The sequence below is a fragment of the Dipodomys spectabilis genome, unplaced genomic scaffold (assembly GCF_019054845.1).
Source record: "Dipodomys spectabilis isolate Male_0828 unplaced genomic scaffold, ASM1905484v1 ptg000479l, whole genome shotgun sequence".
NCBI classification, from domain to species: Eukaryota; Metazoa; Chordata; class Mammalia; order Rodentia; family Heteromyidae; genus Dipodomys; species Dipodomys spectabilis.
The window spans coordinates 120958-136439 of NW_024871156.1; the positions used below are offsets into that span (position 1 = coordinate 120958).

A 15482-nucleotide genomic window follows, 5' to 3' on the forward strand; every position below is an offset into this window, starting at 1 on the left:
CAAAGCCATAGTAATTAAAACAGTTTTTTACTGGCACAAGAAAAGATCTCAGGAACAATGGAATAGAATTGAAAACCCAGAAATGAACCTACAGACTCATAATCATCTAATATTCGATAAAGGATCTAAAAAGATAAAATCGAAGAAAGGCTGTTCAGTAAATGTTACTGGCAAAATTGGTTGATCACTTGTAGAAAATTAAGGCTAGATCCTTATATATCACCCTGTACCAGAATCAAGTCCAAATGGATCAAAGACCTCGGAGTCAAAGCAGATATTTTGAAAACATTACAGGATGGAATAGGAGAAACCCTAGGTCTCCTTGACAAAGGCTGAAATTTTCTGAAAAGAAATGCAAAAGCACAACAAATGAAAGAAAGGTTGGACAAATGGGATTGCTTGTAATTGCAGAGCTTCTGCATAACAAAGGACATAGCTAGCAGGATCAATAGAAAGTCCACGGAATCGGAGAGGATCTTCACTAGCCATACAACCGACAAGGGTTTCATATCTAAAACAGACCTGGAAATCAAAAAATTAAATCCCCCAACAACAAATACTCAAAGAAAATACTGTCCAATAAATAAGTGGGCTAAAGACATAAAGAGAAACTTCTCTGAAGAGGAAAGGAGAGTGACCAATAAAGACATGCAGAAATGCTCAACCTCCCTAGCCATAAAAGAAATGCAAATCAATCAACACTGAGATATCACCTCACCCAAGTTAGAATGGCTATAATCAAGAACTCTAATAACAACAGATGCTGGAGGGAATGTGGACAGAAGGGAACCTTACTTCATTGTTAGTGAGAGTGTAATCTTTTTCATCCACTTTGGAAAGTAGAATGGAGGTTCCTCCAAAGACTCCACATAGAGCTCCCCTATGACCCAGCAATCCCACTTTTGGGGATTTACCCAAATGATCACAAACAAGACCATACTAAAGCTACCACACAGATATATTTATTGCAGCATTACCATAGCTAAGATATGGAACCAACCCAGATGTCCCTCAGTAGATGAATGGATCAAGAAAATGTTGTATATATACACAATGGAATTCTTTGTCTCTATCTGAAAGAATGATATTGCCCCATTTGTTAGGAAATGGAAAACTTGGAAAAAATTATGTTAAGTGAAGTAAGCCAGGCCCAAAGAAACATAGGTCCCATGGTTTCCCTTATTAGCAATTACTAGTGTATGTCTGAGACATGCAGAAATTGTTAGATATGTTGATGTTAGGTGAAGTGAACCCCATGATAAGAATTCAAAATATTTTTCTTTTCTGTAATTATTTCTAACATATTTATAAGATGACTTCTTTGTTACTTTTTATGTCCCTCCCGCATGGTATAACCCCTGTTTTCGCTGTATTTGATGTTGGTATAATTTGTGGAGGGGAAGGGGAATAATTTTTTAAATAGGGATACAGGTGGATCCATTGCAACAATGAGATATACAAGACATGGCACATAAGACATGGGGAAATGGGACGTAAGGGGGTTGAGATGGGAAGGGATAGTAAGGAGAAACAAAGGAGTATGCAACAATGCTTGATAAGAAATGTACTCATTACCTTGCCCATTTAATTGTAACCCCTCTATCTGGTATTTTCACACTTAAAAAAAAACAAAAAACCATAAAATATGAAGTAATTTTGATAAAAAATAAAAATGACTCAGAATAAATTATCAATGCAAAAAACAATCTTTACAAAAGCAAACTCTCAGAGATATTACATGACTTTGAAAAGGATAAAGTGGCTGAATTTAATATAAATTTAGAAGTATGACCATTCTAAAATATAAAAAGATATTCTTTATTTCATTATATAACACAAAACAGAAAGTAAATGTTGTTTAGATGATTTTTTAAAACACAGTCTCTCAGGTGCTGGGAGGGTGATTCATTGTAGAGTGCTTGCCTTGCATGCATGAGGTCCTGGGTTTGATTCCTCAGCACCACATAAGCAGAAAAAGATGGAAGAGATGCTGTGACTCAAGTAGTACCACTAGCCTTGAGCTGAAGAGCTGAGAGACAGCACCCAGGACCCAGAGTTCAAGCCCCAAACCCAACAAAAACAAAACAAAACACAGTCTCTCATTTTTGTGTGCTCAACATTGTAACACTAGTGTTTCAGTCTAGGGCTAAGATTTTAGGTGTGGACATTTATCAACACTCCTGATTCAGATTCTAATTGATAAAATTTTAATCAATATTTTGTTCTTATTAATTTTGCTCTTTGTAAATTCACATATACCTATAAAAAACAGTGTGGCCATCCCAATAACATTCTCAAAGTACTTCCTAATGATGACTTACAAAAAGTTGTTTTATATTACAACAAGGAAAACAATGCTACAAATAAGGAAAACCAATACATAAATATTAATGATTAATAAAATAAAAAAATTACCAGTTTCCAGTATTTGAAATGTACTACATATTCGATTTATTATTTTCTCATATTGCTGTACATTTAAAACTGCCTAAGTCTATGATGTTCAACAAGAATTTTATAGGCTATGAGTAGCCTTTAAAGATTATTATTATTAAGATTATTATTTATGGTTCATCTCATCATTTGTATATGGCTTATACCATCATTTGTTCCTCACTAACATATAAAGTAAAGAAGCCTTTAAATTTTAACAGAAACTGTGCAGTTAATGTCTTAAATCTGCTTCTTTACACAAACACTTTGCAACTTCTCATTAGTAAAGTTTCTATAAACTCTGAAATGTACATATTTAGTAGTATGTACCATGAATCTTAAATGCTTTATGAAAAAGTTTTACAACCTGCTAAATAGTCTTAATTTTGGCATATATGAGCAAATTCCCAAAATTAAACATATTTAAAACATTAAAACTTTTAACAAACCTTAACACTTTCTATAGTGTTCATTAGGGCAGGTTCCTTGTACAGAATAATTGAATTCCTCCTCCTACACATCTGTTGAACAACAAATATCTGGTATTATTTTGTTTTTGACATGTCAAACTTGACTTTATTCTTAAATGTGTTCTTATGTAAGAAATACATGGTTCTAAAATTTCACGACAATTCTTTTTTTTTTTTTTTTTGTCGTTTGTGGGGCTTGAACTCTGGGCCTGGGTGCTGTCCCTCAGCTCTTCAGCTCAAGGCGAGCGCTCTACCACTTGAGCTACAGCGCCACTTCCGGTTTTCTGGTGGTTTATTGGAGATAGGAGTCTCACGGTCTCTCCTGCCCGGGCTGGCTTTGAACCGCGATCCTCAGATCTCAGCCACCTGAGTAGCTAGGATTACAGGCGTGAGCCACCAGCGCCCGGCTTCACGACAATTCTTTTGAATTTAATTTTTGTGGAATTGTCTAGTTTAAGAAAATCAATTACACTTTATGTATAAAAAATGTTCTGTGCTCAATTCAGTAGCACATACACTAACATTGGAACAATAAAGAGAATAGCCCCTGAATGAGGATGACACTCAACTTCGTGAAGCATTCTAGATTTTTAAAAGAACAGATGCTGGAGGGGATGTGGACAGAAGGGAACCTTAATGCATTGTTGTTGGGAGTTTAAACTTGTTCAAAGACTTTGGAAAGTAGTATGGCGGTTCCTCAAAAGACTACAATAGAGCGCCCCTAAGTCCCAGCAATCCCATTTTGGGCATTCACCCAAATGATCACAAACAAGACCATACTAAAACTACCAGCAAAACTATGTTCATTGCAGCATTATTTACCAAAGCTAAGATACAGAACAAAACCCGAGGCCCCACAGTAAACGAATGGATCAAGAAAATGTGTGTGTGTGTGTGTGTGTGTGTGTGTGTGTGTGTGTGTGTGTGTGTGTGTGTACTGGAATTCTATGCCTCCATCAGAAAGAATGACATCACCCAGTTTGTTAGGAAATGGAAAGACATGGAAAAAATTATATTAAGTGAATTAAGCCAGGCCCAAAGAAGTGAAGTAAGCCAGGCCCAAAGAAAGATAAGTCCCATGGTTTCCTTAATTGCAATAACTAGTATGTGTCTGCTACAAGCAGAAAACATCATATAAGTTGATGTTAGGCAAAATGAACCCCAAGATAAGGATTCAAATGGTTTTTATTTCTTGCGATTGTTTCTAAGATATTTATAAGATGAATTCTTTGTTGCTTTGTATGTTCCTCGTGCAAGCTAAAGCCCCTGTTTTCACTGTGTTTGATGTTGGTATACTTTGTGCAGTGGAAGGGAAACACAAATCGTTTAAAAAGGGATGCAGGTGGACCCATTGCAACAATGAGATGAACAAGTCGTTATGTCAAAAAATGATTTTGGCCGGGTGTTGAGGGATGTGGACAGTGGGGGGGGCTGGGGGGGAGGGGTTGGTGGGTGTGGGGGGTTGGAGATGGGCAGGGATGGGAGGGGAAACAAAGGAGGAGCAAGTGGACCCATTGCAAAAAATGAACTTTACAACTTTGGGGGGAGGAGGACAGGGTGGGGAAACTGGGGGAGTATGGGAAGGGATGGGAAGGGGAAACAAAGCAGAGGCAACAATGCTTGATAAGAAATCTTGCCCATGTAATTGTAACTCCTCTGTCAGTATTCTCACAATAAAAAAAAATGTACTCAATAACTCACGCATGTAATTGTAACCCCTCTGTATGGCATTTTCACAATATAAAAAAAGAAACATAGGTCCTGTGGTATCCCTTATTTGCAATAACTAATGCATATCTGGGATAAGCAAAGAAGGTATGGTAAGGCGAAAAAAAGGAGTAGGCCACAATGCTTGATAAGAAATGTACTCATTACATTTTCCATGTAATTGTAACTCCTCTGTATGGTATTTTCACAATTTAAAAAAAAAAAAGGTCAAAAGCATGTGCATATGACTAGATAAGATGATGTTAAGGTAAATGAACCCCATGATAAGGACACAAGTGGTGTTTTATTTCTTCCTGTGGTTTCTAATATATTTATAATGTACGATGTGATTTTTTATATGTGCATCCCCCACAGTTAAACCCCTGTTTTCACTGTATCTGATGTTAGTGCACCTCCATCTTGTATATACACTTCTCTAATTTGGGGATGGAAAGGGAAAAAACAAAATGGTTAAATAAGGATACAATATGACCCATTGCAACAATGTGATGCACAAGAAAGTATGTTGAAAAACGAACTTTACAATTTAGGAGGGTGGGGGAGGGGAGTGTACTTGTGGAGGTGGGAGGGAAGGGATGGCGGGGGAAAACAAAGGAGGAGGTAACAATGCTTGATAGGAAATGAACTATTAATTTTTCATGTAACTGTAACCACTCTGTTTAGTACTTTTACAATAAAAAATATAAAAATGTTATGGGATGGAAGAGAATATTTCCCCTATTTTACCCATATAATATCATTAACAAAGAAATTAATGCAAAACACTGATATGCAGATATTTTGAATAAATGTGTGTTTGTGTATGTGTGTGTGTGTGCATGCCTGCGCATTTTCGTTCTCAGAGTTTGAATTCAGTGCATCAAGGTCCCCCTAGGCCATTCCTCTCTAGATTGATGAGCTACTATATAAGCTACATCTCTATTCTTGGCTCTTTGCTAGTTCATTAATTTTTTTTAATATTTTTATTATTTTTTTATTGTGAACATACTGTACAGAGGGGTTACAATTACATGGGCAAAATAATGAGTACATTTCTTATCAAGCATTGCAGCCACCTCCTTTGTTTACCCTTCACATCCCTTCCCAGCCTCCCCCCACCCCCCCCCACGCCATCCTCCCCCCCACACCAAAGTTGTAAAGTTCGTTTTCGACATGACAACTTGTACTTCTCATTGTTGCAATGTGTCCACCTGTATCCTTAAACGACTTGTTTTTCCCCTTCTCCTCCACAAATTATACCGACATCAAATATAGTGAAAGCAGGGGTTATACTTTGTGTGTGTGTGTGTGGGGGGGGATATACAAAGCAACAAAGAAATAATTTTAAAAATGCGTTAGAAAAAAATTCATGAAAGAAAAAAACATTTAAATACATATGTAAGGGTTCATTTTCCTAACATCACATTATCTGAACTTTTCTGCTTGACTCATACATATACTAGATATTGCAAATAAGGGAAACCATGGGACCTATGTTTCTTTGGGCTTGGCTTACTTCACTTAATATAAATTTTTCCAAACCTTTCCATTTCCTAACAAATGGGGCAATGTCATTCTTTCTGATGGAGGCATAGAATTCCATTGTAATTTTTTAAAATAATCTCATTAATGTTTTTTGTCCTGATTGGCTTCCAACGGTTATCCACAGATCTCAGGTTCCTGAGCAGATACCCGAGTAGACAGGATTACAGGTGTGACCAACCAGCACAAGGCTTTCAGAATAATTTAAAAAGTAGAAGAAAATTTACTTCATGGAGGCTTGTTTATCATCTCCCGCTTTTAAAGCATTTTGGAGTGATTATATGTGAATTTATTTCATTTTTGAATTCTTAAAAGACAGTAAGTGATGGAATTTAAACGTTTTAATCTTTTTTTTTTAATTGGTCATGCGGCATGAAATCTGGGCTTGGGCGTTCTCCCTGCGCCTTTCGGCTGAGGGTGAGTGCTGTACCCCTTGAGCCACAGTGCCACTTCTGCTTTCCTAGTAGTTTATTGGAGATAAGAGTCTCACAGACTTTCCAGCCTGGGCTTGCTTTGAAGCGCATTCCTCAGATCTCAGCTTCCTCTGTAGCCAGGATTATAGGTGTGAGCCACCAGCTACTGGCTAGTTTTAGTACTTTTTTAAAAAATATTTTTTGGGGGTCTGATCGTGGGGCCTGAACTCTGGGCCTGGGCACTGTCCCTCAGCTCTTCAGCTCAAGGCTAGTGCTCTACCACTTGAGCCACAGCGCCACTTCCGCCTTTTTTCTTTTTTGCTTATGTGGTGCTGAGGAATCGAACCCAGGGCCTCATGCATGCAAGGCAAGCGCTCTACCACTGAGCTACCTTCCCAGGCCTTTAGTACTTTTTAAAATGTATACTGGAACTGTGGAACAGAAGAAATTTGTCTCTCTTTAGACCTCAATTTATGAGCTCAGCTCTGAACATGATAACCCAATGTCACCAACACTGTGTTGAAGACAAAATGTGACAGAAAACAATTACCGTGGGCAATAATTGCTATGCTATTATTTCTTGGACAGGATGAATATTGAGTTGAGAGAGTAAGGGAATGGAGAGGATTTTGCCTACTTTTTTATTGCTTACTTTTTGAAATTTTGAATCATTTCCTTCCCCACTGTGTGTCTTTGGGCCATGCACTTAGTGCCTTTAATTACAATATTTCCTAACACTAAAATGGTAATAATATTAGAATTATAGCAAATGTTTTCTTAAGAATTAAGAGAAAAAAAACTTGTGAAATACTTAACATAAACTTCTAGGAATAACAATTACAATTACATGGGCAAGATAATGAGTATATTTCTTATCAAGCATTGTTGCCTCCTTCTTTGCTTCTTGTTCCCATCCCTTCCCATCTCCTCCCACACTCCCCATCCCACCAACTCCCCCCCCCCCACCAAAGATGTAAAGTTCATTTTTTGACATAAGGACTTGTACATCTCATTATTACAATGAGTCCACCTGCATCCCTATTTAAATGATTTGTTTTTTCCCTTCCCCTCCACAAGTTATACCAACAACAAATACAGTGAAAGCATGGGTTATACCATGGGGGATGGACATACAAATCAACAAAGAAATCATCTTATAAATGTTTGAAACAATTGCAATAAAGAAAAAAAAAACAATTGAATCCTTATCTTGGGGTTCATTTCACCTAACATCAAATTATCTGACCTTTTCTGCTTGTCTCAGACATATACTAGTTTTTGCAAATAAGGGAAACCATGGGACCTATTACCTATGTTTTTTTGGGCCTGGCTTAATTCACTTAATATAATTTTTTCTAAGTCTTTCCATTTCCTAACAAATGAGGCAATGTCATTCTTTCTGATGGAGGCATAGAATTCCATTGTATATATATATATATATATATATATGTATATATATATATATACATATATATATATATATATATATATATCACATTTTCTTCATCCTTTCATCTAGTGAGGGACATCTGGGTTTGTTTCATATTTTAGCCATGATAAATAATGCTTCAATAAACATAGTTGTGCTGGTAATGGACAAGAGTCTCATATCTAAAATATACCTGGAACCCAAAAAATTAAATCCCCCAACGACAAATCGTCAAACAACTGCCAAATAAATAAGTGAGCTAAAGACTTAGAAACTTTTCTGAAGAGGAAAAAAGTATGGCCAATAGACAAGTGAAGAAATACTCAACCTCTCTAGCCATAAAAGAAACGCAAATCAAAACAACATTGAGATACCATATCACCCCAGTTAGAATGGCTATAATCATGAACTCTAAAAACAACAGATGCTGGTGGAGAGGTGGACAGAATGGAACCTTAATGCATTATTGTTGGGAGTGTAAACTTGTTCAACAACTTTGGAAAGTAGTGTGGAGTTTCCTCCAAAGACTCCACATAGAGCTCCTCTATGATCCAACAATACCACTTTGGGGCATTTACCCAAATGATCACAAACTAGCCAGCAGTTTTTTTTTTAATATTAAATAGAATGCAATCAGTATTACAAAAGCCATTACATGTAATGAGAAACCAGAAGGCATGTTCTCTATTGACCATGCTCTGCTTCAAAGTCAGCCAGGTGGATAACTTCTCATGCTGTAAATCAAACTGGTTTTATTATGTCTTGACAGTATAAAAACATCAGGGACAGAATAATGAAGGAATGTTGTAGAATGAAGTGAAGTCCATATGAAAATGTGCAAAACTGATGAAAACGTAAAAGTCTCTGAGTAGTATATTGTGTTTTACATCATTTAAGTTAAATTTCAAAAATAGGGAAGACCTAGAGGAATGAATTCTCTTTTTGATAGCCAATCTAAGGTCCTTAGAAGATTGAACTCTTTCCTCATTCTTGTAGAGGCATCATCAGATGAGAGGAACTCTATTGTTTTTGTGCTTCTTTCCATTTATACTTCAGTTTGAAATCTGAACTACATGAGACTGAAAGAAACCTAGAAAAATTAGACACGCAGGCTTTGGAAAGAGCCATGAACAAAAAATAAATAAAATACATATAGCCTTGTAAAAGGTCTAACTAAATTTATTTATATAGTCTTAAGTGTAAACAAAAAATGATTAAACAATATAATATTATTGAAAATTGAAAAATGTTAGGAGTTGCTTAAATTTTTTCTTTCTACTATATTGAATTAAGTATTGATTTTGTATAGAGAGATTAAAGATGAGATTAACAAGAAACGATTAAAAATGGACAAAAGTTCTGAATAGACACGTTTTCCAAAAAGTCCTGAAAAGCGCCAGTGTGTTTACAAAGTTGTGTTTAATACCACTTCTATGCTAGATTAATGCTTTGTGAACAGAAGTCATTATAGAAATGCAATTGAAAATTACTATGATACTACTTCATAACTATAATAATTCTTATCAAAAAAATCAAAGGAACCAGTTGTGGTGAAAAGGCTTGTAATTCCAAGCATTTAGCAGTTTGGAGTAAAAGGATTTGAGTCTAAGGCCAGTCTGGGGTTCTGCACATTGTAAAAACCTGCCCTTAAAAAACTCAAAATGTAATAATGTTGGTGAGAGTGTGAGAAAAGGAAATTTTCTACACTCTTGGTCAAAATACAGGTTAATATTCTCATTGTAGTAAGTAATTTGCAGTTTTCTGAATGCAAAGTTGAAATACCATCTGACACACCAATCATTTGATTATTTCTCTCTGGGTAACTCGAAAATATATCTGTAGTTGTTTGTTATTCACATTGTTCACAACAGCTGCCCAGATATAAATAGAAGTTAAGTGTTCAACAACAGACTAATAAAGCAACTGTGGTGCATGCACAAATATATTTTTCTGTTTCATCTTTAAAATAGCAAGAGATTTCTCCAATTAGGCATAACTTACAATGACCTGAAAGATGTATTCTAAATGAAGAAAAATGTTGTCTTCTGATATTTGTAAAACTACACACACACACACACACACACACACACACACACACACACACACACACACATACACACACACCAACCTCAATCATTATGAGAGAAATTTTTTTTTAAAGTAAAGCAAACTGGAATTGCTGGGGCATTTAGGTCACAATGTAGAAGATAGTAAATATACAGGATGACCAAGTATACAATTTTAATGTACAACATGAGGATACAGAGGACAACACTGGCCTAAGATAGGAATGAAGCTAAATGAGTAGGAGTTGTTCTTCCTAGTAGGGGCTGCTCTTTTAGATGTTCTTCCTTCAGTAATGGATGACATGAACGTAATACTTTAAATATACCTGCCTGTTTGCAGAAATAACAAACAAGGTAGCAATAATGTTGTATGCTCAACATAGAACAAAATGTCAAATTTAAATACATGAGATTATCCTAGATGTAAACTAATAATTCCAAATAAGGGAAACCATGGGACCTATGTTTCTTTAAGTCTGGCTTACATAACTTAATATGGTTTTTTCCCGAGATCTTCCATATCACTACAAATGAGGTGGTATCATTCTTTCTGATGGAAGCATAGTATTCCATGTGTGTGTGCGTGTGTGTGTGTGTGTGTGTGTGTGTGTGTGTGAGACATTCTCTTGATCCATTGATCTACTGAGGAGCATCTGGGTTGATTCCTTATCCTAGCTATGATAAATAATACTGTGATAAACATAATTGTTCTGGTAGCTTTAGTGTGATCTTGTTTGTGATCACTTGGGTAAATGCCAAGAAGTGGAATTACTGTGTAATAGGGGAGCATTATTGTGTACATCAAGGATAATCTTAGTAGATGAGAAGAATAGCTCAATAGCTATGTACATATGAGGGTGTATGGTGATTCCAAGGGAAATGATCTCCAAGATATGTTATTTCTTGTTGTTCTAAATGTAATATGTGATTTCTTTTTATCCTTTTGTGTTTTCCACACCTATGGCTTATCCTCTGTAGTAACTGTATTTGATTTTGATACCCTGGATATTGTAAATATGTTGATCCGAACTAGTTAAGGGAAAGGGAAAAAGCAAAATGGTGAGACAAAGGACAAAAGGGGGAACTTATGCAACAGTGATACTCACAAGACAATACGTTGGAAATAGTCTTGGGGGGGCATTGGGATGGAAGAGGGAGAAAAATGGGGGAAGGGATAACAAGTTATAAAAGAAATGAATTCATTATCTTACTTATGTAACTATAACCCCTCTGTACATTAACGACAATAAAATTTAAATATAAAACATAAAATACATGATAGCAAGCAGCAATACAGGAGATGTGAGTGGGGACATACTGTAGTATACAAAGAAGAGTAAAACAGCTGTTGAGAGCAGTAATTTGACTTTAACATAGGAAGTAATAAACTAGCATGCAGATTTTCAGCCTCATGTCAGTCACTAAAAAGGGAAAACAAAATGTACAATCAGTAAACCAATAGAGATAAAATAGAAAACTAAACAATTAAGGTGAACAGATGACTTGGACCAAGAATAAAAAACGACTCAATTAGTAAACAAATAACAAGCTGGTAAGTTATAAAATATTACTAATAATTCTAGTAATGTTTTCTTAACCTCACAACTTGTTGGAACTATACTTCAAATCACAGTTTAATAGTATATCATTTTAAAATTAGGTTACTTCTTATTGATTTCTTAATATTGAATGTTTAATATATAATTTTAATTTCAGTAGCTATAGAAAAGAAAGTGAAACTAAGTTTAATAATATATAGCATGAATTGTAAAATTGAGAAGCATTAGAACTTAAACGAATAACATCATTATTGTTTCATTTCTGTGAATTAATGTAATAATTCAAAGTGTTTTCTACACTTTGCACTCATCTTAACATCAAATAATAAATTATTGCACATGACTTGGTATTAGGTGGAAGGGTTCAGCACTGTGGTAATATTCACACCACACAGTACATCAGAGTTTGACTCCTCTCATCTAGCTTAAATTGTGGAAATTTGATTTCTACATGCATGTTAAATTCTTGCCAAAGTGACATCTATAAAATTATAAACAATTATGTATATGAAGAGTGTTTCCGATGATACTTAAAAGTCACATTCATTAATTAAATTTTATTGTTTTCTACCAAATAAATATTTATAGAGAGACTGAATTTCTGAGTTGAGGATTATTTTATATCCCTGCCATTGTTTCTATAGTTGGACTTAATTTTCCATAAAGGGTTAAGTGTATTATATTGGATATATGAAGGTAAACTGAATGTTTGTTCTATCAATATTTTGCCACTTATTTAATCCCAAGTTTAAATTATCCATGTTTGAAATAATGAAAATAACAAAGATATAAAAAAGATAAATCAGTGTGTAGTTGATAAGTATTTTCACCTTTATTTTGATAGTTGGCCCTCTTTTACACTACAGAATATTATAAGGAAAATGTGCTCAAGGCTGACCACAACTGTAGAATATTATGGTTTGGTCTATCATAAGAGAAGGAAGAATGGGGTACCTTCCTTCCAAAAGTCTGCTCTCAGGGATGTGATCTGTTTTATGTTGGTCACTTGAAAATGAACATTTTTCACAGTCAACCTTGAAAAGCCATCTTGATAGACCATTTATTAAGTGGTTACATTGGATTATCCATGGCTTTGCAAGGATGCCGGATTGCCTCATTTTGAGACAATTAAAACAGGAATTTATTCAGCTGTTCTTTGTATCTTTAGGAAAAAACCCATTGACTCTAGGCCTGGGGATCAAAGGGGTCCAGAGAAGCTACTACCGTGAATAGTAATCCTAGGCCTATAAAAACAAAACAAAACAAAACTCCAGTAGGAACAGCAACTCAGTGCAACTATCACAGCCTACATGAAGTCAGGCAAAATATGGAAGCTGAGAGTCATTTATCAGATAACTAATATATTTTTATGAGGCACACTGAAATAAGACTTCAGAGAGAGGGTCAAAAGACTGATCAGAGAGACTAAAATTGGTCACAAGAAGATTGGAAAATACAATTCCTTGTACAGCAAATAAATCTTAGAAATATAAGAACAAGACAGCAGACCAAATTCCAGATATGTGCATTCTCATAGAGGTCAGCTTAATGAATTATCAATGGAAATCTTTGCATTCTTAAATATTTGACCACATGTAGGAGAAGGCCAATTGCTGAAGAGAAAGAAAACGTCATCACTCAGTTACGAGGTCCAATATCACATTAGGAAGGAATCAAGCACAGATTTGTAATAAAAAGAGAAAAAATATTCCAAATGAGGGTTTCATTTGTTTTGATGTAACAGTTTCTGATTTATGTGCTAGCAAATACCATACAATTGATCCATTCCCACAGCTGAGTTGATATTCACTGCAGTATTCCCACATGAAGGAAAAGAGAAAATTTACAAAGGTCTGATGAAATGAGTTGAGGGTGAAGTGTTCTATTAGTGATATCTGAGGTTTAGACATAGATGAAGAGGGGGATTTTCTTTTTTAAAAATCCCCCATTTTTAGGCTGGTGCCAGAGGCTCACAGCTTTAATCCTAACTACTCAGGAGGCTGATAACTGAAGACTGCTTTTCAAAGCCAGCCTGGCAGGAAAGTCCCTGAGACTCTTATCTCCATTTGAGTTGAAGAGCTCAGAGACAGTACACAAGCCCAGACTTAAAGCCCCTCGACCAAGACCAAAAAAAATCTCCCTTTTGTGGGACTGCCTACATCTTTTCCTATCATTCAACAAAGAAGCCATTTTATCACCCACAACATTTAAATCCTGTCCTAGCTACTGCAAATACAATGGTTTTGTTATCTTATGTCAAAAAGTTCATATTTTCGGGATCCAATACCAGCAGTGGTAACATTTTTTTCCAGTCCTTGAACTCTGGGCCCGGGCCCTGAACATGGTTATGCTTGTAGCGTTAATGTGAGCTTGTTTATTTATTGGATTACTGCCCATGAGGGGAATTAAGGGGTCATAAGAGAGATCTATGTTTAGTCTTTTGAGGAAACTCCATACTGCATTCCAGAGGAGTGGAACAAGTTTAACTTCCCACCAACAGTGTAATAGAATTCCCAATTGGAGACGGGTGCTGGTGGCTCACGCTTGTAATCCTTACTACTCAGGAGGCTGAGATCTGAGGATCATGGTTCAAAGCCAGCCCAGGGAGGTTACAAATTGGCTACAACCACGGCAGCATTTGTTATTATTAGTTTTCTTGCTAATGGCCATTCTAACTGGGAAGGGGTAGAATCTGTCTTTTTTACTTGTAGATTTGTAGGCACCTTCTAGCTACCATAAATGAATGAATCCATGAAACCTGTATTTTTCTGCGTCTGCATTCCTTTCTCTTAGCATAATTTTCCCAAGCCTTTCATTTTCCTTAAGACTGGTGAAAAGTCATCCTTTCTAATGGGTGAATAGAATTCCATTGTGTGTTGTGTGTGTGTGTGTGTGTGTGTGTGTGTGTGTGTGTGTGTGTGTGTGTGTGTAAGATGACTATAGGCCCATGAGTTCATTTCTAAGCCTACTTTTTCATCTGTAATTTTCTAATTTCATATTAAATTTGGATTGCTTTCTCTACTGCATTGAAGAATATTGTTGGGATTTTGATGGGTAGTGCATTGTCAATTGTTTGGGGGCAGAAGTGCAGTTTTCACAATGTTATTTGTGAAAGCATTGAAAGATTTTGCATTTCCTTGAATCTCCTTCAATTTCCCTTTTTATATTTTTAAATTTTCGCAGTAGAGGTCCTTCACATTTTTGGTTAAATTAATTCCTAGTTTTGTTGTTATTGTTGTTTTGTTTTGTTTAGATTTGAGTTGATTTTGAGGCTAATACATATGAGGTTATTTTTTGGATTTCAACCTGGATGTTCCCATTGTTGGTAACAAAGAAAGACTACTGATTCTTGTGGGTTTTATACCCTTGCTACATTGCTAAAGGTTAGCAACACCTTTACTAACTTGAGGAAGGTAGGTATAGGGTCTCTAAATACAGGATCATTTCATCTGTACCAAGGGATCATTTTACTTCTTCCTTATTTGGATCCCCGTTATGTTTTTCTCTTGCCTATTGCTCTTGCTAGAATGTCCACTACTATATCGAAGAGTAGTAGAGAGGGTGGACATCATTGTTTCATTCCAGATTTTATTTTATTATTTTTTGAGTTTGCAAAATCTGGTTTAATTCAAACTGAGGAGCACATTGTGAAAATACATATGCATAAAAATCTAATAAATGCTAGATAAACAACATATTACTTTACAATACAATAACCACAAATTTGAAGGCTCAAATTGAGTCTGTCAGTTGTAAACACAATTTTATATTTGGCTCAAATGGCTACTGAATTTCAAATGGTGCCAAGTTCTTCCAAAGCACCTCTTGACCCCCTCAGCCTTGGGCAGAGTTTCACCAAAGTC

General features: G+C 35.7%; 1 pseudogene; it reads left to right on the top strand.

Annotated features, from left to right (window-relative positions):
* The first annotated feature begins 3396 nt into the window (after positions 1-3396).
* LOC122098473 lies at positions 3397-3495 on the top strand (annotated as a pseudogene).
* The last annotated feature ends 11987 nt before the right edge of the window (positions 3496-15482 follow it).